The 26,306-nt window shown below is 38.2% G+C and overlaps 1 long non-coding RNA gene across 4 annotated transcripts in view; it reads right to left on the minus strand.

Moving 5' to 3' along the window:
• The window catches only part of LOC135303301 (uncharacterized), a 264,506-nt gene that overhangs the window by 74,929 nt on the left and 163,271 nt on the right, over window positions 1-26,306 (minus strand). For all 4 annotated transcript variants that reach the window (XR_010364754.1, XR_010364753.1, XR_010364756.1 and 1 more), the window contains exon 3: window positions 20,367-20,512. This is a non-coding gene — a long non-coding RNA (uncharacterized LOC135303301). The remainder of the gene's footprint in view (window positions 1-20,366; window positions 20,513-26,306) is intronic.

The raw sequence follows: 26,306 nt of genomic DNA on the forward strand, positions 1-26,306 counted from the left end.
ATAAAAAGTTTGAGCATTTCTTTTAACAAAACATCACTCAGTAGGACTTTCACTTCAAACACTGTGATTTCTGCCGTGACTCACTGTGTTCAGCTTTGCTAAACATAGCTAACACAGTAATCCTGTGGCTGGAAACCATGTCCGAAGGCAGGGAGCTGGCTTTGATCCCTCCAAGCTGCTCCAGCCCAGTCCTCTTGATTAGACAATTCCCAATGTAATTAGGCTGCACCTTAAGCTGGGTGACCTAGAAACCAGGACTGATGGAAGCACATATACTGCCAAATCTCCATGCCTACATGGGTGATGTCTACTGGAGTCCTTATGAAACAAAGTTAGTCCTCAGTACAAAGAGAATCATGTTACTGGCGGCAAACTATGGAAATTCCTATTCTTTTTAGGCACTGTGTTAGGTTTCACTGAGCAGACACTAGAATTCACTTTGGTTCAGAAACCCAAAACATTATCTATGCTTCCCTTGAAGCTCATGGTAATGTATTTGTCAGTCCTAAAGTGACTGAATCTGGCACTATGACATGAATGATATTCCTGTGGTTAAGGAAATATTAAGAATACATTCCTAAAGCAACAAGACAACTTCCAGCTCAGCTTTGACAAAATATATCATGCTATTCAGTTTTCATACTGCTATGAGCTAGCATTCCCTCTGTATCTGCAGATTACTTATGTGGTCTTCATCACTTTAGCATTTTGGTGCTATGAGATATGCACATTATAATATGCAAAACTTTAATGAGCAAATTCTTTTCCAGAGAATTTATAGGAATTCCAGATAGGTGAGATTAATAGCTCTTACAGGCTGAGTGGCTCAGGTGACTTTAAACAGGATGTAGAGCTGGCTGCTGATTCAAATTCAGCTTGGGTGAGTGGTTTCCAATATTCTTCCTTTGACAAATGAGGAACAGGACTGGCTGCTGTGAAAGCAACAGGGATGAAAAGTCAAAAAGTTACTGGGACTTGGCATGAAGGAGCCAAGATTTTAGCAAAAGAGGCTGCAGGGAGTTTCAGAAGAAAGTGAGAATTATGGTGTGGATGGCAGTCACTGGTGACCTTCTGGGCTGGAGTAGCAAGGTGTTGAATAAGCCCCCTCTGAGCCAATAGGTCTGGGTAGGGGGGAGCTGGAGTGGATGTAGCAAGGCACTGTGCAGGTCAATTAGAGGTGCACAGGCAGAGTGGTATGTGGGGAGTTAATATAAAACCTTCCTAACGTGCTGCTGGCTTACTGCCAGCAATATTAAATCCTTGACTTTCTGCTCACGATATACACTCAGGATAAAATTTATGAACACATTGCTGAGAAAAGAGTCCCTGATCCCCACACAAGCTGTACATTTCTTTTGGCATCTTAGTTTCTTTCAGTGCTTAATCCCTCTTCACCTCCCCTGTCTTTATCAGTAAAGTCTTTTCAGCAGCTGAAAGAATATGGTTTCTAATAGTTTAAATAAAATAGCACATTTACATTTTGGTGTAAATTTAGTTTTGTTTGGGTTTTCCCTTGGTTTTTTTTTGGCTTTTTTTTCAGTGAGATGTCATCGCCTCTTGGATTTTAGATTATAAAATGCAAAGAGGTTTTTTTGTGAATTGAGGAAGGATGAAATGTGTGTTGACAAAATTGTACTATGAAATTGGGGATTGCAAGAGATTGTTTAACATTTTTACTCACATGTTTTTCATGGCTGTTTTTATATTCAGTTCCAGATATATATATAGCCTTCATGCTTTTCATCATGCACATTATGACATTGTCAATTAAAAAAAATCAGAAAACACATCTATCTTTTATAAATGATTTAAATTGTGAAATTGTGCACAGTAAGTGCACACCCACATCATGAAGTATTTTACCTGTACTTATAAAAAATGGAGAGAATTTTATTAATTTCAATGTTGCCTTCAGGATTAAAAAGAATTAAAAAGTGATATGCAGACGCAAGCAGTCCTATCTTCTCAGAAGTCACCAATGTCCAAGGGAGATAGTAAGGGCTCAGCTGCAGCCACTCAATGCTGTGACACCCCTTGGCTTCCCTGAGGCACTCAGAGCAGTGGATGGAGACTACCATCAGCTGGCCATGGGAAATGTTCCCACACACAGTCATAGGATCAGAGCATGTTTTTCTTCTAACCTAGATGTGAGGGAAGCCTGATTCCTACTACATGTTTTGGGAAATGCAAAGAGGGATGCAGGAAAGACAGACAAAACATGTGTATAGGTGGACTTGCAAAAGTTGACAGGTGGAAAATCAGCATTACAGCTGTCTACTTCCAGCTTTGACAACATGTGAAGATGAAATGGAGTGGGCTTCAGAAGGATTTTATTTTTCTAATTTCACATGGACAATAACAGGAATTTGAGCTTGTGATAACCACAACACAACTTTCTAATGAAAATTTGCATAGAGAAAGATGAGATATTATTTTGAGCTTGTTAAATATTTGCCCAACCAACAAGAAGACCTTTGAGTCAGCTTGGTCCCAGAGATGTCATGAAGGTCCTTTACAGGTATCAGGTCCTTTTTCTATGGGTGAGAAGGTAAGACTGGAACCTAAACCACTTTCTTTTGAAGAAAGCTCTAATTGAGGGCATGTTGTGTAAGGAAGGTTTGCTCTTCTTCCATTCTGTAAGTAGTAGTCTTTTTCTTCACCCAGAACTGTCAGCCCTTATTCTCCATTAATGCTACATGAGCTGAAAAAAAGCATTTTTAAAGTATTTGTTTATTATTTATTTTCACATATATATACTTTCCATCCCATGAGAATGACTTTCAAATAATAGATCAAAACATGAGAGCATGTTGGAGCATGTTTGAGCTGAAGCTATAGGTATGTTTCATAGAGATGACAAAGTTTCTCATTTATAGAGTTCCTTTCATAACATAAAACTATTTATACGGTTGATATTGATTTATACAAAATGATGGGCTTTAAGCTTATTGTGATAATGCAAGATTGAGATGTTTCATTCAGAATAAAAAGTTTTGGGAAAATTATGGCAGTGTTGAGCAACAGTCTTAAACATATTCTAGTTGTTAGGGCCAAGTGAGGGAATGAAGTAGGGAGCAGCATTATACCATTCTAGAAATCCATGCTGCAATTGTACTGCTGCAGCCCTGTTTTGTTCATCTTAAAAAGGATATAATAGAAATAGAAAAAATTCTGAAAATGGGCCAGATTTGTTTTCACATGATGAGTGACCATGAGTCCATGACTTCTTTGAGCCTGGAAAGGAGGTGACTTGAGGTCTATAAAACCGTGAGCATCACAGAGATGGTGAACACAGGCCAGTTTGCCTTGCTCTTGTCTTCCAAGAGATGATCTAAGAGTTGTCTTAATGATGTACCAGCTGGCAGGTTCCAAACTCTCCAATGAAAGCGGTTCTTCATGTGATGGGGATGTAAACTTTGCAACTAAAACTCTTTTCAGATGTGAGAAACAATCTTACTTATTTCTTCTACCTTTATCTTCTGTTTAACTTTGGACATTACATAAAAGACTTGGCAGTGAGCTGATAGTACCCAGCTGGCTTGCTGGAGTGATTTCTCTGGAACAGCAAAGACTCAGTAGTAAAAAACCCAAAACTAACCCAAATAAAAGCCATCAGGCCACACTTCCCTTTAAAAAGGATTGAAAGCAACCAAAGCAAATTGACTAGCCACAACAACTCACATTGCTAAGTTCAAGAATGCTGTTCAGAAACAGTAGATCTCATATTTGTTAGTCCAGGAAGACAGGAATGGGATGAATTTTTTGTAGCTGTTGTTTCATACACTACTCCTTAGGCAATGAGAGCTTTATTGCTGAGACTACTGACACTACATCAGGTATTTGGGAAAAAAAACCCCAAAACCTACAAACATTTTATTTTGTGAATTATTACAGCTGTGGAATGAATCCCTGCTGCTGTCTTGAGTAAGCTGGGGCTGACTAATGTCTGCAGCCACAAGGAAGGAAGGTTTTGTAATCTACACTCTCTCTCAGAAGATACAATTCCAACCGCCATACTAAATCACAGGGAACGTTGCCTCTTGTCGAAAGTCTTAGATTAAGGCAACAACAATTTCCTTTTCTTAACTCTGTTTCTTGTTCTTTGTCCATCTGTCTTTAAACAAACAAGCAAGCAAAACCAAATAAAACTGAAGCAAAATAAATAAAAAACCAACCAAACGTTTCCAGGATTATCTTCCCCAGACCCATACTGCATTTCAGAAGTGTCTTTTTCTAGGATATTGAATGCCATGAAACTTTACAAAAAGACATTTTATGCAAGAAATCTGTGTCAAATTAATGGTTGTACCTTATAGCCCATTTTAAGACGAGGCTGAAGAGACTGATATTTTACTGTTCAAAAAACAGGACCACTGTTTTTTTAGCAGTCGTATAAGAGCATCTTTGGTTGTACAAAGCTGTAAAGTGCTGATGAGAACAGATCTTATCCAGTGGAGAGTGGAAGCAAGGGGCCCTGTCCTCCCAAGGCTCCTGCCACCTCAGCCACCTTCCACTGAGGTTTTCTCTATGAATTTCTGCCATCCTTCTTCAGGCATGAGGAGCTGTGTGTTGCTTAGCTTTCTGTAGTGCACAGACAATCAGGAATAAATTAAGCTTTCCATAGCAAATAAAATTCAATTGTTTCTCTCCAAAGAGCAAAACCTATGCATTTTTTTGAGTTATCATTTTTGTTACCATAAAGTCAGCTTTCTGTTTTTTTTTTTGTTTGTTTGTTTGTTTTTTTTTTTTTTTTTAAGTTATGCACAGCAAACTGTCATGCTGCTCTGCAGTAGTCCTCGAACACACTGTAACCCCTTTCCTTCAATTCTCCCAGACCCTGATTAATGGTGCCAGCCTTCTTGTAACAAGAACAAGAGAAAAACTAGATCAGAGTTAAGGTCAGCATTTTAACCACAGCATTCTCTAAACCAAACACTTAGTCACATGAAGCCCATTCGTGTTAGAAATGGAGGAGTGGGACTGACAAGAGCAATGAGAGAACAAGTTAAGGCAACTTGTCTAGACAGGCACCTTTTCAGAGCACACTGCTCTTCTACTTTGCTTTCACAGACCTATACCTTAACTTGAAAATGGGTCACACCTTGAAATATACAGGGGGTTGTTGTAAAGGGACCTGATAATATTCCCTGTATTCCTGAAGGCCTCAGTATTTCTCAGGTTATGAATGTTTTTGCAGCACTGTTGGACATGGAGGTCTTACAGAAGCTGAGGTCACATTTTGCTGGATGGTTTATGGACCCTTGTAACAAACATATATATATACAGACTTAAACGTGTGTTTGTGGTTTATGATTATAAAAAAGACTATTATTAGATACTGTATTTTGTTAGACTCTCCTGATAACAAGAAAAACGGACAATTTTGTAATACACAAACCCTTTTTTTCATTAGAACAAAGCAACAAACTTCAGAGAGCAAGCTGGGATCAGTAACTCTAATGTAATTTAATTATGCTAATCAGATTGAGAGAGAATTGGAGGGAAAAGGTGACTGGTATCCATGGAAGGAAAGGTCCCAGCAAAGAGAAATGTGAGACTATTGTTAACCCCAGGGGGGAGAGAGGAAGATAATTATCACCTCAGGAGATGTGTCATGGGTTAAATTTCAATGTGCATTACACAGCCATGTATTTAAAGCCAATATCTACAGAAAATATTTATAGTCAAACCAAGTTAAGGGAAACAAAGGTGCAAATATGGGAAGTAACCCATTCTTTTTCTCTATCTTCATCTGCTCTAACTTTCTGTAGCAAATTGCTTCTCTCACAGCTCCTGATACACATCAATCTTTACGAGAGAAAGTATGGCCTGATGAGGTGAGGTGGCTTAACTCCAGGTGCCCTGTGAATAAATCAGCAGCAGAGTTAGGAGCTGTGACCTCTCTCATCCTGGTGAACCTTCCAGACATAACTCGTCACTCCTGCTGCAGACTGAAGTTGGATCTCAGCTGAATGGGGTTTTTTTCCTTCTATGTTTTTAGGTGTGTCTGAAAATGTTGTTTTATTAGACAGCTTTGCTTCAAGGAGAGAATAAAAACTGAAATAAAGGTTGAAGAATAAAATCCACCTCTGAACTTTAGAACAGCATGAAAATGAAAGCTATCAGGAAGAATGTCTGCCTTTTAAATTACTCATGCATCACTCAGCTTGGACAATAAGCAAACAGCTGGGTCTGGTGGAACAGGTTCACTCTCTGGAGGGAAATGGTTTACATAGGATGAGAGTTTATATTTCCCCTTTATTGTCTGACTGAATGTGTAAAAAAAGACAGTCCAAGTGAGAGAGAGATCATTAGCATCTGTTAATATGGGAAGATTTATTAATTTGACATATCCTGGCCAAAAGACTGGATTGAAAACTGGAGAGAAAGTAAAAAAGATAAATTAAAAATGATGTCTACCCTAACTTTCATTACATTATTAAAACTCTTTCCATCTGATCTCAAATGCCATGTGGATGGGTCAATTTGCAGATTGCGGTGGACATCCTAATGTTCATGTAGGCACTTCAAGACAAGCTGTCATAAATAGTTAAGTTGCCCTGGGAGCAGCGCCAAAATGCATTTCAGTGATGACTGCAGAGATGCCTGCTAAAAAGCAAACAGCACATTAGCAGCCCTCAGAGTTATTGTGCAAATGGAGTGTGAAATTCCGGTCCATTGCTCTGCACTATAACTTTTTGTCGCCCTGATAATGATTAAGAGAAGCTTTGCTTGATTTGATGGTGGGTGGAAAGAAGGGTGTGAAAAATGAAAAAAATCTCCTTTGGATGTTTCACTTGACCTTCAGGAAACTCCAAGGGAGGGTTTGTTGTCTGATATACACACAGAAGAATTAACTGGCTTTGTTTGTTCTAAAATCTGGTGCTGAATTAAGAAGCCCAGGGATGCATGATGTGGAATCACCATAAAATAAAATGTCCCAAGCAGTTATTAAATATTTAAAAAGCAATCTGAACCTAACTGTTGGTTGAAATGAATGAAGGGGGAAAGATTGTACTGTAGCCCTTGGGAAGAAATGCTATGCTTAAAACCCACAAGATCAGAACTGATTTGTAGTTCTGTGTTAATTTACTGGAAATTATTTTTTTTGCACTTTCATTATTATTATTAATGATAACACTTCATACTTTCAGACCATCTTACATCTCAAAGTATTTCAAATAATTGAGCCTGCTAGTCATAGAATGATTGCTGCTGGAGGAGCACAAAGTGCAGTGCCTTAAAAGGTGGGTAAGTATCATCCCATTTTACCTCTGAGATGTAGAGGGATGTAGCGATTTGTCAGGGCTCGCTTTGGTGGCAGATGCAGGGTCAGAACATAAATTTTCTGACCTGTAGCTCCACTTAACTGTGCCGCCTGTCCAAAGCATTCGTTTCATCTGTCTTCTGCTACCAACTGATAGGCACAAAAGTAATGGCCTGAGAAAATGACCCAAAGATTGCTGAAATCAGTGGCAGTGCTTTGAAGGAGCTTTAGAGCAACCTTAAAATTTGATCTTTAACTTCATGTGCATTTTATATTTTGTTTTTCAAACACAGGGACCCTCTAGGTTTTGAACAATGAATGCCTCCAAAATTGTGGATTACCTTTGAAACCTCAGCGGCAGAGCCAAACCAGAGAAAGCAGGGGTCTAGTCTGCTTGACCACTAGGCTAAACTTCTTTCTGTAATTGTTTTAAGTGTCACGCAGTGGATGAAATATATTATGGTGTTCAAACACATACATTGGGCCAAGCTGTAGTTCTTCCAAAGAACAGATTCAGGCGAAACATTTGTGGATTTGTCACTACCCCAATTTTCACAGAAAACAGGATGAATGCCTTTGATTTGCAGTGAAAAGCTTTCATCAGTCACCATTTGTTACTGAAAAAAGAAAAAGAAATAGAAAACAAAGCTTAATCAGTAACTGAAAACTAGCAGGAAAAAGTTTGCTTGTGGATCTTATGACATTCTGTGTAGTTTTTCAATAGTTGCTGCAAGTTTTACTAGATTTAGAGGCTAGATTAGTTACCTCTGGGGAGAGAAGATAAGACTTTCTTTCTGCCAGCTGAACAGTTATGCTAAGTACTGTGTAAGAAGTCCATGAAAGCTTTAGTGAGGCCTTGAGAGTATGCTATGATCAATTAACTAGATCAGTTTAACACCCGAATTAAAGACATTATCCAGGCATCACAGAAGGCAAGGAAAGTATCCCAAATTGGAGTCACATCCTATCTAAATGAGAAGAAACAAAGTAAGAAAAAGAAGAGATGCATTATATACTCACTGCAAAAGTTGAAGAAATACATTTCCAATTTAAAATTGCAGCTCTATTGTATTGGAGAGCTCCATAGCTGTAAATAATAAAAATATTTGTTTTCCTACTGCCTGTCAAGCATGAACAAAATGAAAATAAACCCCAAAAACCCAAGATTACTGTGTGTCGTATATTGTGTTCCAGTCACTGTAGGGACCAACATAAGGATCCCTGTGGCTCGTGTCTCTACTCAGCTGACAGATATAGGCTGATGGATACTTTCCATCATAAGACAGTACCTGGAGAAGCCAGTTGAACACAGGTGACTTTGTCTGCACACTTACAGACGTGTGGGACATAGCAGCACGTACTGGGATATGGAGAGGGTCTGCTTGGCTTGGCTGAGTGGCCTTTGTGTCTGAGGGTCTGAAGTAAGGGAATAGTCCTAGGTTAGTGGAGCCACAGAGTCTGAGACCACTTTGTTTCGGAGTGACTTTCCTTGGTTCAAGTTAAACTGTTCCTGTTGTACAAACATGATAGACTGCAGAAACACCAGCATTTTACCAGAGTCAAATCCATGCATACATGCACAGAAGCTTGGAGTAAGCTTCTTTACTCTGAAATTCATAGCACCTCAATTATTCCCAATATGCATTTCTTCCTAGAGTGAGTACATAAAGAACACCAGCTGAGACTAATAGGCATTTGGAACAAGGGAGTGGCTTTGGGCAAACACTGTAGAGTTAAGAATTTGTTTGACAAATTTAGTCTCATTCTGTATTTGCAGATTATTCATGAACAGACTTGGATTTGTTCAAATCTGCAGAGCTGGTCAAACAGAGTTTGCCAGATCCTAGGTTCTCTCAGCAGTGTCCTTGACCTGATTTGGGGAATATATTTGTGTCTAAAAATATCCAGCTAATATCACAAGGGAATATAAAGGAGAATAATGAAATAAGATGGCTTTCCAATGAATTTTCAGTTCTGAACTTGTCATCAAATACTTTAGCTGCTGCTCACCTGACTAGATGAACAAGATCCCTGCCTCACAACAGGCTGAAAAAAATGTTTTGACTTTGCTACCTAGATTACCTCCAAAGTTTTATGAATATGAAAAGATGTGAACACAGGTGAATCCAACCAGAATTCTAGTTGTTTTCAATATAATTTCATTTCTGAATTGCCTTCCTTGCCTATGTCTTGAAACAAATTCAGTGGTTTATTTACACATTTTATTTTCTTGGCTATTAAAGAGTGTCAGTCACAGATGTTGACTTTTTTTCCCCCCGCAAACACACCCAGTGTTTTCAAGCCAGTTGCATAAACGTGATATAAACGTGTTCATGTGTATACCCATGACCCTTTCTTTCTAGAAATAGTTTATGAGCATAAAAAAACTATGCAAATAGTAAATAATTCCTATTCAAGTAGTCCACAGATCCTATAAAAAGGAATAATAGATTTTATTCAAACAATGTGTCCAAACACTTTTAAAGTGTCTGTTCTGTACTCCCTGTTCAGTGTATTTTTTCATATATGCACTGCAAATCAGAAGAGAGATTTCCACTTAAAATATCAACCTTTTTAATTATTAACACTTATGCTATGTGATCAGTATAAATAATAACAAAGTTCTATTGAACTTTTACCAACTGGTGTGCAAAGACCCTGGGGATGATAAAACTGCTACAAAGTACATTCAAATCCCAGCAAGGTCATGTCTTTCATCTTTTGGAAGCTCCATTTCTAAAATGAATACTGCATTATTATCCTGCATGCTGTGTGCATTTTCAGCTAGATAAGGTCTGGAGAAGTGTTTCAAGAGTGGGTTTCTGGCAGGCATCTATAACATTTAAAGAGATATTTTCTATATTAGAAATTTACTGCATGACTTCAGGTAAACCTTTCTAATAGAGTTTCCTTTACTCATGAACTTTGTCTATTCTAAAAAATGAATCAAATTTACTAAAATAATTTGACAAGGTCCCTTTAAATCAGTGCTATGGTTTCATACTAATTCCTCACCCTCCTTCAGCCAAATTTAATATTATGTGAGGAACGCTGTTGGAGGCTCAGGATTTCATAAATGCCCTGGATATAAGTAGGATGTGAAGATATTGTATCACTCTAAGTATTAGTAGCAGATAAATTTTGCATTTCATTTCATTATTACTACTTTTCTGAGCACTGTTTAATTAGAAAGTAAATCAGGTGAATTGCAAGTGGTGTCTTTAAATACATTGCAAAAGTATTTATTTAGGGACTAATAATTTTTGGCAGAAGCATGAAAAATTTTTAAATTCCAGGTGTTCAATGTAATAATGGCCAATTTTGGTTTTTACTTAATGTTTATAATGCCTTAGCACAGTTGTTTTGGTAATTTTCTAAAGCCTCTTTTATTTTTTTTAATTTTTGGACTGTTTCAAATATAACTTGCAGGAGAGTCCTCATTGGAGGAAAATGTCAGATATTAAACCAGAACTGAATTCTTTTTGTGTCACATATGTGCTGGATTAGTTATGTCCTGCACAGCTGGATAAAAAATGGGCAAGGCTTTCCATTTGTAACATTATTTTTCATATAATGACTATCATATATTCCATATCAGCTGATGAAGATGTTTGTGGTCTGGAAATCTGAAGATACTCCAGGAAAGTGCTGCAACCAGTGACAAACCTCCTGAGCATACTCTAATATACAGACAGCCTGAACCACTCAGCACTGGGGGTGGATCACTACAGTGTGAAAACAGGAAGAATAGATCAGGATGTTATCTCCTTGGTTTTGGGACACAAGCAAACATATTGAGCAAAATGTTACAATGTAAGGTCACATCTTTTATTAAGAGGTGAAGGAGTTATAGATTACTCAGGTAGAAGCATAGATCTTTCCTTAGTTAGGAGTTTTATCTATTCATTGAATAGAAATCTTTCCAGCAGTGAATTTATTTTCCTTCAAGAGAAAGCAACTCAACAAGTCTGTAAAGAAGAACAAAACTCAAGATAAAGCAAACTCAAACTGAATCTGACATCAAATGAAACATCAAACTGGGCTTTTCCTGCACCCCTAACTATGATCCTTCTGACATGATACCTCAAAACTGGAATTTCCAATAACTTGCATACTCCTGTTAGACTGGGAGGACTTCTGATCTCTGTGGTTTGCTCTTTTACCTCACCAAATTTTGTGTCTGAAATGTTGTCTCCTTCTCTTGAATGGGAGAATTGCTTTGAGAGGAAAGTCAGGCACAGCTCGTGTAACTTGTGCTCTGGTCACCTTCTGTCTGTGAGGTGACCCACTGAGGCATGGTGGGCTCATCTGTAACAGGCATGGGACAGGAGAAATCTCTTCTGGCCTCTCAGGTCATGCTTTTGGTTCCAGAAACAGTATATGTATGTCAGAGCACAAGACCTCTCCTGTTCTGGGACTGTATAATCTCTCCTCTGTATTATTTTGGCTCTTTTTGTGAAGAAGAGAGGAAAGAAGAAAACGCTTGGCAGAACAACAACACTGGGGGCAGGAGGCTGAGATTCTACCTGCAGTGGCTCTGGTGCTGACAGAAAAACAGATGATGATATGAAAATGAGTTTGCTGTCTGATCTCTGCCTTTAGAACACTGTGGGCTCCTTTCCACAGCTTCTCAAACAGTGTCTTCAGGACTCTTGTTCTGAGTGATTCTCAAAAGAGTTTTAAGTATCAATTTGTTCCTGATTAGAGATTCTGTGTTTACTCCCTGTGTAGTTTTCCATAAGATCTATAGATGGTTGATGTCAAGAACTATTACAATCACACCCTCTCAAAGTGGCATAATGAGATTTTCTTCCTTTATCTGCAGTGTTCTTCTTCAACATTTTCCACAAAGACACTGTTTGTGATGAATTCATTCTTCTGATTGTGATGTAATTTGCATTTATATTATAAGTTAGAATTTTGGAATAAAAGATTCTGCTTTATTTAAAACTTTGTGACTTAGAAAATCTCATAAGCACAAAAAAAAAAGAAGAAGCAGTCTTTTGTTTAATTAAGTAGGATTCTTACTTGTGCAGGTGAGTCCTTGGGTATTGTAAAAATTCTTATCTAAATTGAATGTTTAGGTCACTTTTTAATACATTACTTGCTTGAAAGCTTAAAATAAAAAAAAAATCATTTAAATAGTTAAGGATATTTGCTGCCTGTGAATCTTGAATATAAATGACTACAAGCATCTATCTTCTGAGAAGTAAGCAATATATTGGACTTTGTTATTTTAATTTTCTTTTCTGAAGTTCATTCATCATGCACCTGTCAGTGAAATCCATCTACTTTCCAGTGCATCAAATAATAGCATTTGGTTTTGACTGGTTTTGAATAACAACTTTCAGAACAAGATGGAAATTCAGTAAACATGAATTGTGAATCTGGTTCGAAATAGATGTTTCCTACTGTGAGGAAGCTGTTTTCAGGTTTTTCTGCCCCTACCCAGTAATTCTTGCCCTGTGGCAGAAATATCTTGCTTTTCCACCTGTGATTCTAATAGTAAAACCATTATTTTTGGGTGCTCCATAAATCTGATCACTAAAATGCTCCAAGTTAAAAAAAAAAAAGTTATCTAGCAAAATATTGTTTTAAACACTTGAGTAATTTTGCAACCAATGCTAGTATATCATGGAGCTATGCTTTTAATATCCTGGTCTGTAAATCAAAGGAACAAATGTCTTCATGCTGAGAAGAAAGACTAACCTGATTATTAAATGGCAGGATAAAGATTATGGCTGGGTGCCAAAAGTTAGACTTGGTGTTACATGGCATTAGCTTAGCATTAGCCTTGATAGTCTACAGGATGAAAGAAGAATTAATTCTTGTACACATAACAATTTCAGTGTCTTCCCTAAGTCTGAATGACCCGTGAAGTAGCTTTAGTCCATGATGTTAGAAGACAAAGATATTTGTCTTCTAACATCATGGACTAAACCCCAACAGTTACTGTTGAAAAGCAAAATTTAGGCAACCATCAGACAGTAAAATTCATTTCATATCTGTTTATATCTATGATCCTCCATAGGTATGATTTGTTTATATGAGGCTGGAAGTCTCCTTGCCCCATTTCAAATAAAGTTATAATGGTACTTGGAAGGAAAGCTCAGGCTGTAATCAGGTAACAGGTCACATCTTCCACATGGTAGTTCTGCTTAACAGCTCTCAAAACAAGCCAGTAGGAATGTGTTATATTTTGCTTATATAAGGTCTTAATAATAATGAATAATTTCTGTGTGCCTGATGCTGTTTGACATGGGCCGTATAGCTGGAATATTTCCTGGTTTACATATTCTTTTAGTTTGTCTTTTATTTTCCTTGCATTTTACAGAGATTGAAGTAGTTCTTTGTGAGGTAACAAAAAGCTTGAAGAAGTGCCTTAATATTTGAAAAACTGCATGTCAGGTAATGGAGATGGGAGTGCTGTAGGAAGACTGTGTTCAAGGGAACCTGACTTTTACCACTGAGTAGGAAAACATAGATTTTTCTTGCAAGATTTGCTCTCTAGGATCACAGGCAATTTAGCAGTATAGCTGCATTTAGCAGAAGACATAATGGTCTTTCCTTTTAAGGCTTTGACACTGCCAGCCTGTGTACATTTTTATGCATACAAAACATACACTTTGAAGTTCAACCAGTCAGTTTTAAAAGCTATTTTTCTTGTGTGCTTATTACTCATCTGTCAGGAAAAAAATGCATATTTTGTAGGTGAATTGAAAGGCCCACTTTAAAACTGAGAAGCACTAGACTGTTTAAGATCAGCTTTAATAAGTTAGCAGTATGAGTGCTGACACTTTAAAATGACCTACGAACAGAACAGTCTACAAGGTTGAAACTCATCTCAGTTTAACCCTTGAAGTCCTAACTTCAGGCAGAGATTAGAAGGTAGCCCAAAAAATGTCTGTAAACACTGTGCTCAACCCATTATGGGTATAAATAAATGTATTCAGGTTTCCAAGCTTGTTTGTGCTTTTGTTTGGAAAAAATAAAGGGTAAGGAGAGTATCTCCTGAGATGTCAGAGAAAAAAAATTAATGAACATTTGTCAGGTTGTTTGCATAGTCTTCCTCTTTGGACTTTAGAGGAGGACTTTAGAAAGATGAGAAGCATCTGGAAGAGAAGCAGGAGAGACAGAAGCAACAGCTACTTTGTGCACACTTTTCTCAGCAGGTGAAGGATGAAAACACAGCCCAGTGTTGGGGGCAATGCAGCACCTTCCAGGTGAGCACAGGGCGTGGGCACACAGAGAGCCCAAAGTGTCAGAGGTGTCCCAGAAGTGTAGAGGGGAGAAGTGTAGGAATGAGGCAGCAAGAAGGAGAAGAACCTGTAGGCTGAATCTGATAACTTCATCTGAAAAATCAAACCTGGCTCTCATTGGTAGGCAGCTGTCAGCTTCAAAGGCAAGAATGGTGTTTAATAGTAGCATTGTCTGAGAACTGGAGACCAAGACATTCAATAATTACAGTAATGAGAGGCTGGACATCTTGCACAGAAGATCCCACACTCCACACCAAACCCCACAGTTAAAACTAATTGGCAAATATGAAGGGTGAGGAACTATTCTACAGATTAGACTGTAGAATAGTCTAATCTGCAATTATGCATTGAATAATGGAACTATTTTGTGAAAATATAACAAAATGGTGTGTGAATAATCTCATAGCTACAACAGGTCAGATTGAAGTGCTTATTTACAAATATGTCTACTTTTCTAATCTCTTAAGAAAGAAATATTATCCCCATGTAAGTCCTTCTAGAGAAGACTGGCTTTGAAAAATGCTCATGTTGAATCTTTTAGCGCACAATTAAAAAAAAAAAAATCTTTGTATTTATCTTACTACACCTAAGTCCAGGAAGACTACCTATGAAAATACAGGAGGCTTTTTGTGTAACAATTTTAATTCAGTGGTGGACTCTGTCACATTTAGTTTAGTTCCTCTAGTTTCCTCCAAGTATAAGATTTCTCTTTGAGCTGCAGCAAATAAACAAGTATAAGAAAACACACTTATCATTCAGCCGAGGCATTCTAATGCTTTTAGACCTGGTGTAACAAAAGCTCCAGAGCAAAGTGACAGGTAATAAGGTATGGGAGTAGCGGGGGACAAAGTTACAAGGGATGATATCACATGCCTTGTATATTTGTTTTTTATTTTCTTTTTAGAAAACATTCAAAAAACGTTACTCCACATTCCTCAGATTTGAAATCATCTGAAGTTTTGGCTTGAGAAATGCAGATGCTCTCTGCAGAGTCTAAAGGCACCATTGGCAAGTGCTGCAGGAAGGCAGGTGATGTTTTTGCCATGTCTTTGGGTTGAAGCTACTATACTGGGTGCATGTGAATCAAACTCAGACTATGCCTTTTCATCAGGTCCTCAAACAGAAGAAAGTCAGCAGGGCAGGCTTTGGCTTTGAATGTACTTCATCTTTTCTACAGTAAAGACTGTGTAGCTGCCTAGTATTTCTTTCAAACCGTGCTGGTTTGAAAGAAAATGTATTTCTCAGGACACTTGGCTGTCTGCTTACTCAGTCGATTTAGTCTGCCCACCTGACTAAATGTGTGTACCAGGGGTCTCACCATGATATCTTGAGTACCAGATCTAAAGAAGAAAGTTAAAACTTTTGTTTCTTCTCCTGCCTCTCACCACCTCTCAGAATACATACTGGCACTTGCTTTGGTGAAAGCACTAAAAAAGTATCAAACCCTCATCAAAAGAAGTTAAATAATAGGGGAATAGAAAAGGAAAAGAACTAATTTCTTGCAAATTGTTTATTTAAGGGCTCATGATAGTTCTCTGAAGAACAGAAAAGGAAAGGCAGGCCAAGGAAATACTTAAAGGATATCTCAAGTTTCTGAATGTTCCTGTCCTTAAATAGAATGATCCAGGATTTTGATTCATAATACACAAAACCCTGGAAGTAATAGATCTGAGTTCTATAATGTGAGTTAATTTCCTATTAATATAACAAGTAAAATGTTAGACATGCTTAATTCAAGAGCAAAGAAGCATTTAACATCAATATGTGTTTTTCATCTACTATAAGTGACAGCCAGCTATACCACCCAGGCACCTTAAATACCCTTGTCTTGTGAAGCATAACACTGACATCTCACTTAGATTAGAAAATAAATTATTTTACTTGTCTTTATAAAATTTTAAATCACCACCAGACAGTGGAGCTAAAGAGCCACATGGAGCACAGAAATGAACTCAAGGTTTCTTTTCTACATACTTGCATAGAGTATGTGAGTTTACAAAAAAGTCAAGCAGGTATAATTCATTTCTACATGCAAGTGTGAAGTCATAATACATCTGATTGAATGCAAAGTAAGAAGAGAGTATGTTTCGGGCTAAATTGAGTCCTGTCACAAGGGACATAACTTTGGTGAATTCAGAAGTGAATTTTGTAAATTGAAAGAAACGGTACCTATTCTTTCTGGTTCCTTTGGAAAATAAATAGAAAATGCAGCTATAAAGTCTTCACTGTCCAATTTATTTCATGCTGCATGCAAATGACTTAAGGCCTGTTCCAGTGAAATTGTGGGAGACTTGGTCCTGCAGTGCTTGTTGAGATGGGGAGAGGCAGAGCACGGCAGGTTCACACAGGACAGGGAGAAGCAGCTGTCTGTACCATCATGTTTCTGAAAGGTTGAACAATTTCACAGAACAGCTCCAGACTGTTATTTTAAAGGAAGTGACAGAGGGCTGCTGAGAAGAAATTGCACATGGACATGCTGTGCTGAGATGCAGCAAAAAGCCTGTAATTTAAGGTCCACTCTTACTGTTCTAAAAGCCTTTTCTGGCACGAGAAACACAAAGTTTTTTTCTTCATTAGTGATAAAATGTAAGTTTGGAGGGTTTTTTTTCTGTCCCAAAAGATGTTTTGCTCCTTTAGGAAGACTTGAGGATCTTCCTGCTCTGATCTAAAGCTTTAATACTATCATGTTTTCTACACAGATCTCATCTATCAATTCATCAAAACAGACAACCTGTCCTGCTTCTAAACTGCAGTCTTTGTCCACCATGGGAATTCAGATATGATGAAGGTGAGTTTGGGATGCACAGAGATATCTACAAAAAACCTGGATCAGCTGTGCATTATTAGAGCTGATATCCTCTTTGTAGGAATTCAGCCACTAGAGAGACAGAGTCACAAGCATGTGAGTAGTTTTGATTCACTGCCCTGCAGCTATTGTTGAATTGTAGCACATTCATTTTAAAAATCAATTGGTATCTAGTTCATGTTTGCAATAGTGAAATAGGATTGAGTTGGATGTTAAAACCCAGGGACATTGTGCAGTTGGTGACTGAAAATGAAGAGATAATTGTCTTCGCTTTGACTCCCTTATGTTGATATTATTCATATAAGTACAGCAATAAAAATGGTTGCTTCAGCCCCTCATTCCATTCACTAGACAAAATAGAAACTTATTTCCTTTTCTCAGTTGATAATAGTTAATTGGTAGGCACTGCAGTCTGGAACAATATCTTGAGGAATAGTTATTAACTTCACCTCTGAGCTAAATCCTTTGGCTGCTGAGCTTATTTAAGCAGAGATCACTGAGAAGAATGCACTCTTGAAACTATTTTCAAAATTACTGCTGCATACAGAAATCCCTTCCATTCTCTGTAAGGGAGGATCCTCTGCTCCATTTTTTCCACCTGCTACTGGAAAACATTCTTAGTATTACTACACAGTTTTTGGGGCCATGCCTCCTTCTATTTGTTCTGAAAGAAATTTGTAACTTTTTTGTGAATGAGGGTTGTCTGGAAATGACATGGTATTGGGACAATCTCAGTGCATAAAGCTTTGCTTAGTTATAGGTGGGCAGAGTACAGATAGCAGTGTGCAAGCTTGCCTTTCACTTCAGTAGGTTTCAAATCTACTTGAGGAGGGATTAGGGGTGGTGTTCAAATCTGTGCATCCATGTTGTGCTTGGCTTCTCTGTTGTCACACCAAAATAGCAGGGGTGACTAAAAGTCTCACAGTGTTTCACTCAAAGCACATTCTCTCTTCAGGAGCAGGATAAATACGGGAACCATGCAAGCTCAATGTATAATAAATTGATCAGACTTGGCATTCACAGCTCCCTTCTGCCTAACTCAGTCAAAGCTATCCACTTCTCCTGTGGGCCCTCCACAGCTCAGAGATAAAGTGATTTTCCTCATTGTCCTCTCAGTTAAGTTGGTTGGTGACAACTCTGAAATCCTTGGTGCACAATAATTTGTTTCAGGATATATTTAATACTCAAAAAATATTAATTTCAATGGATATTGTGAGGACGAACATGCAGGACATTAAATTTAAAATGACATTGTTGTGTCTAAAACCACTAAGAGTTTTTTCTGCTATTTCCAGTGAAGCACCTTGAAATTTTGCGGAATGACTATACAAGAGCTTGAATAGAAAGTCCACTCTGCGACATTCTTTATGTCTAATCTAAGCCTGCTCTCTTTCAATTTTCCACTCCTGTTTTTACAGCTTTCCTCTGGTTTGTCTCTAATAGTCTACACTCTGCTAGGCGTGTCAAGAGCTTGGTATATCTCCATATTGTGACAGGACAGAAATGGAACTCCAATGGCACAAAAGTATGAACTCAGTAACTAGGGACAGAATAGGGATGAGGTAACAGCCTCATGATGAAGCACTTCTGCATTTCTGAGGGTGACTAAGGAAGACAATACATGGCCACTCCCTCAGAGTGTCCCTAACCAGGTAATCACTAAAACTTAGTATTAATAAGCACTGCATTTTGCACTAAAAAAAATAGTAGGAGAGAGATCATCTGGATAATAGACTGATTTTGAGCTCTTACCCTATGGCTCCACAAACTTTTTGAAATTATCCCTCATGGACAGAAGAGTATGTGAAAGTGAGCTAAGACCAAAGCCCCAAGTATGATAAAAGCAAAGTTAATTTTCCTATTCCTAGGCCTTGTCTACAAAAGCATGCTGCACAAGTTTAATTTTTTAATTGAAGGTTATTTTTTTAATTGATGTAGTGAAAAGTAATACAAATCCTTTATGTATCCAGTTAATTTAATAACTGAACTGAGACAAATCCATATAAATCAGTTATGAACCAAACCTCTTCATATGGGATATGGAACAATTTAACTAAATCCATACCTATGCCTAGATTGTAACTAAAGCAATGCAACTCCTCTGTGTCATCAAGGTGTAATAACCCATTATCCTCTCAAATGTTTACAATTAGCTGGAACATATTTTTTGAACCAAATCAGTATTACTGAAATGATTTTTTAAATTGAGAACTTCTATTGTTCATGTTGTACTTATTGTGTACATGGATAAAGTAAGTATATAATTGAGATTTTTCAAAAAGACAGCTCTAAAAATGCAGCAGTTTATTTTCAAATACAAATCCTTGCAAGTTTCATGTTATGGACAATATTTTATCCATGTTACCAAGAGGATATTGAGCTACGGAAAAAATTCTGTCAGATATTTCCACAAGTACTTTTTACTCAAGTCCTGAAACAGGTGTCCTATAGCAGGAGGCAGACCAGGAGCACAGAACCTTACATGCCCTGAAATCTTTAGCAGAAACATCAACAGACCTGCATGGCAGCAGCAGCAGCAGGAGGCACTGCTATGACATGGAAAGGAACTGTGCTGCCAAGTGAATTAAGAGGGATAAGAGCTTTCTTTTGACCCTGCTCCTCAAGTATGAATTTCTGAGCTATTGCCTGTAAATTACAAAGCTTTGATTTTCCAGTGCACAATTTAATACACACTTTGACCTTTCAACACGCCATATGAAACTTTGATCCTTACCAGCCGACTGTCAGGCTGAACTTTGCATAAGATGAAAACAATACATTTCAAAATCATATTCTCCCTCCTTTTTAGAAAACCCATAAAATATTTCTGAGGTGGAGAAAACTTGTCTTTATACACTGACTAAGGGTAAATGCTACAGAAGTGCTACATTTAAATGGCTATGGTCAGAAGCCTTGATTATCAAGACCTTTATGCAAAGCTGATAAGAAGCACAGATTGTCTAGGAAGAAGGTAAATGCCTAATAGGAATATAAATCAAGAATACTCAAAAGAGTATTCTTACATCAGCCTTACCTTGGAAAGGATGGGGAAATCACTAACAGGAGATGTCTTTGGAACTAGGAGGTAGTTGTATCACTTCATGCACAATCACAGGGTGAGTTCAAAAGGTCTAGTTCAGTTCAACTTAAGAAGAGCTGAGAGATATCTAAACTGCCCACCTGAGAACAATGAAAATTTCATAAACACAAAATCCTGTGATATTTCTAGTCTTGCCATGCTATGAAGGTAAAAAAGAAAAAAAAAAACCACCCAAAAAAACAACCAACCAAACAAAAAACCCACACACAAAATAAACCCCACCCCCAGGATGAAAAAAAACTAACCCAAAAGCCCAAACAGAAAGGAAAACAGAACACAGAAAATGTGAAAATAAATGTTTGTAGCATAATGTACTCTTTAATTTATTTTTGTTTGTACTGGGATTTTTCTATCCAGAAGCCCTATAAAATCAGATTGCAATATTTTAAAGACTAGACATACAATTTCCCCCAAGCATGGTCTCACAGTGTTTCACTCAAAGCACATTCTCTCTTCAGGAGCAGGATAAATATGGGAACAATGTAAGCTCAATGTATAATAAATTGATCAGACTTTGCATTCACAGCTCCCTTCTGCCTAACTCAGTCAAAGCTATCCACTTCTCCTGTGGGCCCTCCACAGCTCAGAGATATATATCATATATTGCAACCTATTTTCATCAATTTGAAAGATAAAGAAATTTGTAAATTTTTCCTCACTAAAAAAGCTCTTCATGTTCAGCATAGATGCATCCAACTTCTCTCTCTCTCTTTTTTTTTTTTTATTTTTTTCTAAACTGAAGGATATTATGAAACCTTCCTCTTCCAGAAAGAAAAAAATCATATATCCTATTCTATAGGATATATGTTTAGGGTGTTTATGTTTAACAGTGTGAGATGCAACATTTCCCACAGAGTCGCTGTGCTGCTGGTATTTAGCTCATTGTCTTACCCTGCACAGTGAAAACCTGCAATATCAGTTCACAGTCTGCTCTAAACAATTTTTCAGATCTACAAGCCTTGGATGTCAGTTTAAAGGCAGGCTTTGTCAGTTTTAAGTGTCAGTTTTTTCTAATCTGGAAAGTGACTCTAGAGGCAGCATTCCTGGTATCACTTTCCTCCTTCATCAGTGCTTTCTCTCAGAATCATGCTGTTCCCAAGCCAAAAGATTTCCTGGCTTTCTTCTGACTGCTAGTAGGCATATATTCCCCACATTCACAGAAAACCCACCAGCATAAATCTCTCTGACTTTCCTCCCTTGTCACCATGTGGTCAAAGGGACTGGAAAAATGTGCACAGATGAGTGCAGTGACAGGACTCCACAGCCCAGCAGAAGATCCCTGATGTGCTCAGTGCAGATCCTGGAGGAGGGACACCACTCCCCTCTGACTCTAGGCAGCCTGGGGTGCACCTTCTGATGTTTGTTTGGTAAATACTAACACTCAAGCCATGCTAATTCCTGACTGTCACACTGTACAAAGGAGTCCCAGGAAGGAGTGTTATAGACTTAAAACTGGCTATACAGATTCCACATCAGTCAGGATTGGCTTTTTGCCTCAGAGCAGTCAAGCCTATTTTGCTGCCAGTTTATGCCAGCACTACTAGCTGACCTCCTCAGCTGCTAGCATAAATTGCTGCAACACACCCCTAAATTTCCTCCACAGGGAGCAGATTTGTTGAATTAGAAGGTGCAGTCTTTAGATAGGTACTTTTCTGCATAACATGCAGAGGTCAGAAAAGACAAAGAGTACATCAACTTGATCTGTGCTCAGTGAGGAACCAAAGTGTCACAGGAGCCAGCCCTGGCTGCTGCACTGTGGGGGTTGGGAGGACAGCAGGACTCATCCATAATAAGGGGAGACAGACATGGAATGTGAACAGAACCATGATTACAGAGGAGAAATGAAGAATTGCCTGACAGTGTCACACTGGGAAAGAAAAAGGCAGGGAGGATTAAGGATGGCATCAGAAGATACGTCTCACTGCTCTGTGACTCCAGCAAGGCCTTGCTGGCAAGCCAAGAAAGCGGGGATGTGGTGAAAAAGTTCTGTCTAGGAAAGTGATGAGGGCCTGTGAATCACTGATGATGATTCTTGCTTTTATTTTGATTGCATTAGTGGTTGTGGTGTTTCAGGACCTATTTTCAGTAAGGCATTTCCTTGGTAACAGGAATATAGTTTCAAATGCTTTTCATGTAAGACTTGGAAGTGCTAGAAAGAGAAGCCTGATAGGTAAGCCTAAGATGGGGCCAGATTGAATAAAAGGTGAGGCAAATTTCCCTTAACTCCTCTGTGCTATTATTAAAAGGCCAGTAATTAGAGATAGAAAATAATGCTCCTAGACTTTAGCCAGCTTCACCACAGCTGCAGTAGTGTTCTTTGGGAATGAGAGGGAGAAAGGATGAGATTATAAATGAGAGGGATCATAACACAGGCTTTCAGCACCACCAATTAAATTGTGCCTCAAGGACTATCTTCACATTTTCAGTCATTTGGAGACCTCACAATAATTTATAGGAATCAATCACATGATAGATCATGTGACAACTCCCTTGCAACCTCAAATAATTGAGACTCATCGGGGTCAGCTAAAGTCAGCTGAAGTAATTTTCACTTGGTTTCTAAACATGCATTAAAAATAAGCTTTGATTCAGCTGGAGAAGGCAAAGGAAAAAAACCACAAAGCAAAACAAACCAAAACCAACATGTGTATGTTCTCTCTGAGGTCTGCATTTGCCTGATCCACTGTAGCCTGACTTTAAGTCCCTTCTCCAGGTCCTCTCTCAATGATATTTGATAATTTTCCCACCTTAATAATTACAGTCTTGTCTTAAAATATATAATTTTTTTGGGTAACAGAACTGGATATGATATATATACTTCCAATTCCAGCAAGTCTGAAAACATGGTATGTGAGCACCTGGCACTTTGGACAGGTGACATTTGAAACATCCATATTCAAGAATTGGAAGAAATTGGAATATTTGATCCAGAACTTGTGATACTAGGTTTATATGAGATGTTAGCTAGGTAAATTTTATGCAGACATCCAGACTTACAGACTAGTTTCCTATTAAACAACAGTTTGGAACAAATTTTGAAAACTTTATACATTACCCCATGTAGTTGACTTTGCAGAGATTCTCCATATTTTTTATTAGTACTATCCCCCTACCACATTAATGCACTGGACCTATCTGTATTTAAACAGCTTCCCAGTGTGTGGATCACTATAGGCTGCTGTCTTCTAATTGCTGAAGCAAGTATGCATAAATAATTTACTGAAATTGCATTGTTGCATTTAGACAATTATTGAATTTACCTCATGTAACTTCATTAAACTTCAAATCTGGAACATTAATTTGAGGGAAGAAAAATCACTATTTCTGCATTATTAGATCATTCAGGTGATAAACACGTTCTCAAAAAAGTCACCTGATGAGTTTCAGTCATCAGATTCAAATTGTAAATGGAATCATTGTCTATGTATTAGAAAAGCACATGTCATGTTTTGTTAACATAATCAGAAAAATGGAGCTGCCACAAATCCTTTCCCCATCTGCCAGTCATTGCATTAAATGTTTCTGCAATTTTATTAGAATCCTGTCTCTGCAGATCCTGCTCAACTGTGAAATTGGAATTGCAAACAGAAATATTACATTTCTAAACAGTAGTGAATAAAAAGTCCAATTTTTACATGTAGAGAGACAGGGGAAATGTTTTTTTTCAAGACAGAAAAACAGTAGAGGGAATATTCTCTCTTCCTCCAAATATGAGGCAGAAGGTAAAAGTATCTGTTTCCTTTATAACATTTTCTATGACAGCAGGTAGAAACTGAGATGTGCAGGAGCAGCTTTCTGTCAGGAGCTTTAACACAGAAAGGACAAAAGGCTGCCTGTCCTTCTGGTCCTTGGAGAGGCACACCAGCTGAAGGTTAATAAGCCTGAGTTGCTTTGGCTGCTGCAGATCAGATTTCCAGAATGGATGAGTCAAGGTTGGAGGAGTGGGCAAGCCCTGCTACCTAAATCCTTGCTTGTAGTCCCATTCTCACTATACATTTGTTTCAATAATGCAAGAGGAATTTGGGAGGGTTAATCTAGTTATGATAACGTCACCTGTATTGGATATTCCTGAAGCATTATTACCAAAGCTGATAAAACACAGTGGTCAAAAAGAGTTTGGTGAGTCTGATGATTGAAGCATCTTGTCTACAGGGTGCTTTCACACCTCTCTTAGTAAAAAGTTTCAAGATAAGGTGTTTCTCCACTTCCCCACTTTCCCTTCCCCCATCTTCCTAGTCTCCTGTATTTGTTATAATTTCTTAAAGGGTATTTTCCAAGAGTCAAATGCAAGCACTTTTGCATTTTCATTTTGCCTGCAAAGCACATTTGCATCCCTTCTGAAAAATGAGAAATTAATGTGGAAAGGGGGACATGAGAAGACTCTGCTTGTTCAGCTCCTTGTGCAAGCATCCTACCTTCACCATTCAAGATACAGGAAAGGTAAAAAAAAATTACCTCTGGGATATCTGGAAAAAAAAATAGCAATGCCTCTCTAGAGCTGCTTTTTTCCCCCTGTTGACTGCAATGATCTCAGTAATGGAGTTTAATCAGTCCTGCATCAGCAATACTTGATTTTTCAGCTCTTTGCATTGATTGACACTTACCTGCAAACAAAAGGTAGAAGGTACATACACTTAGTCCACCATTCCTAAAGAACTGCTACTATCTCCTTTCACAATAATTAATATTCTTGGTTTTTTTTCTCTTAAATTAACAGAATGTTCAAGAACTGTTCAAAGATTTCTGTCTTTTTCCACAATTTTTTCTTCAGCAGTCTCCACCTTGGATCAAAGTCTTGGTCTACTTTTCTTTTTCATCATAACTGAACTCTGGCATTAGCCATGGCTTCTTGGGATTTATATCTAGTCTAGCCTACTGCAATGATCCATGGAAAATGGCACTCTGAGGAGCAACTTTGTCACGCTACCTGGCTGAGGACACAGAATCTGCAGCTGCCTTCACTCTCTGATGCCATTATGAGTACTTCATAAATACTGCAAATCAGCCTGCTGCATTCATTTTTCTAATAACATTTAGCCTTAAATATTTTCAAAGAAATCTAGCTACAGCTGTGTCCCCTTCTGCTTCATGCATGGGGCACAGCCCACAGGGTGTCTCTGTGCTCCCCAGTGCCAGCATGCAGAGTTCTCACTCAGGACAGGAGCAAAAGGTAGATTTCCTCTCTCCCTGGCTTGTGGGAATCAGCACCTTTCCCTTTGCTGCAGCCTGGGCTGACCTGATACCTCCAGAACAAAACTGTAACAGAGCAGTGTCACAGCTGGTTGCAGGATTCCCCTAGGCAACATCCACCAGTCCCCACCCTAGGTACTTTTTTCTGAAGCTGCTTCTTTTTCTGTTTGCAGTTTGAAATGTGTAGGCAGACGTTTGTGTGTCCACACATACAGAGTTTCCTCTCACAGCTAAACCCTTAAAATTAACTCTCCCTTCTTCGTCTTGTGACAGATAACTATAAGTACATCACTTTGGCACCTGTGATGTACCTATCATGTGTGGCAGCTTTAAACCTGGTTCTTAATTATTTACATCAGGTTTAGTCCAGTGTTGGTAAGGTGCAATAACAATGATACAAAACTTGTACAAACAGATAAGAAAATGAGGCCCCATAAAGCTCTTTATAATCTGCCTTGAATCAGCCTTCTCATAGGCTGCTTAGAAGGATTTCTTCCCCCCAATTTGTAGGTTCTACAAGCTGTGCTTTTGTACAAGTCTTGTTTAATTATGATTTTATTTTAGAACAAAGACATGGTTCCTTGGAAGGTCAGGGATGGCTAGATTTTAGTCTCAGACAATTTCCTCAAATCAAATTCATCCAAGGATAAACAATGAATTCAGAAAAGCTGTGTAATGTCCTTC

The sequence above is a fragment of the Passer domesticus genome, chromosome 6 (genome assembly GCF_036417665.1).
Source record: "Passer domesticus isolate bPasDom1 chromosome 6, bPasDom1.hap1, whole genome shotgun sequence".
Taxonomy (NCBI): Eukaryota; Metazoa; Chordata; class Aves; order Passeriformes; family Passeridae; genus Passer; species Passer domesticus.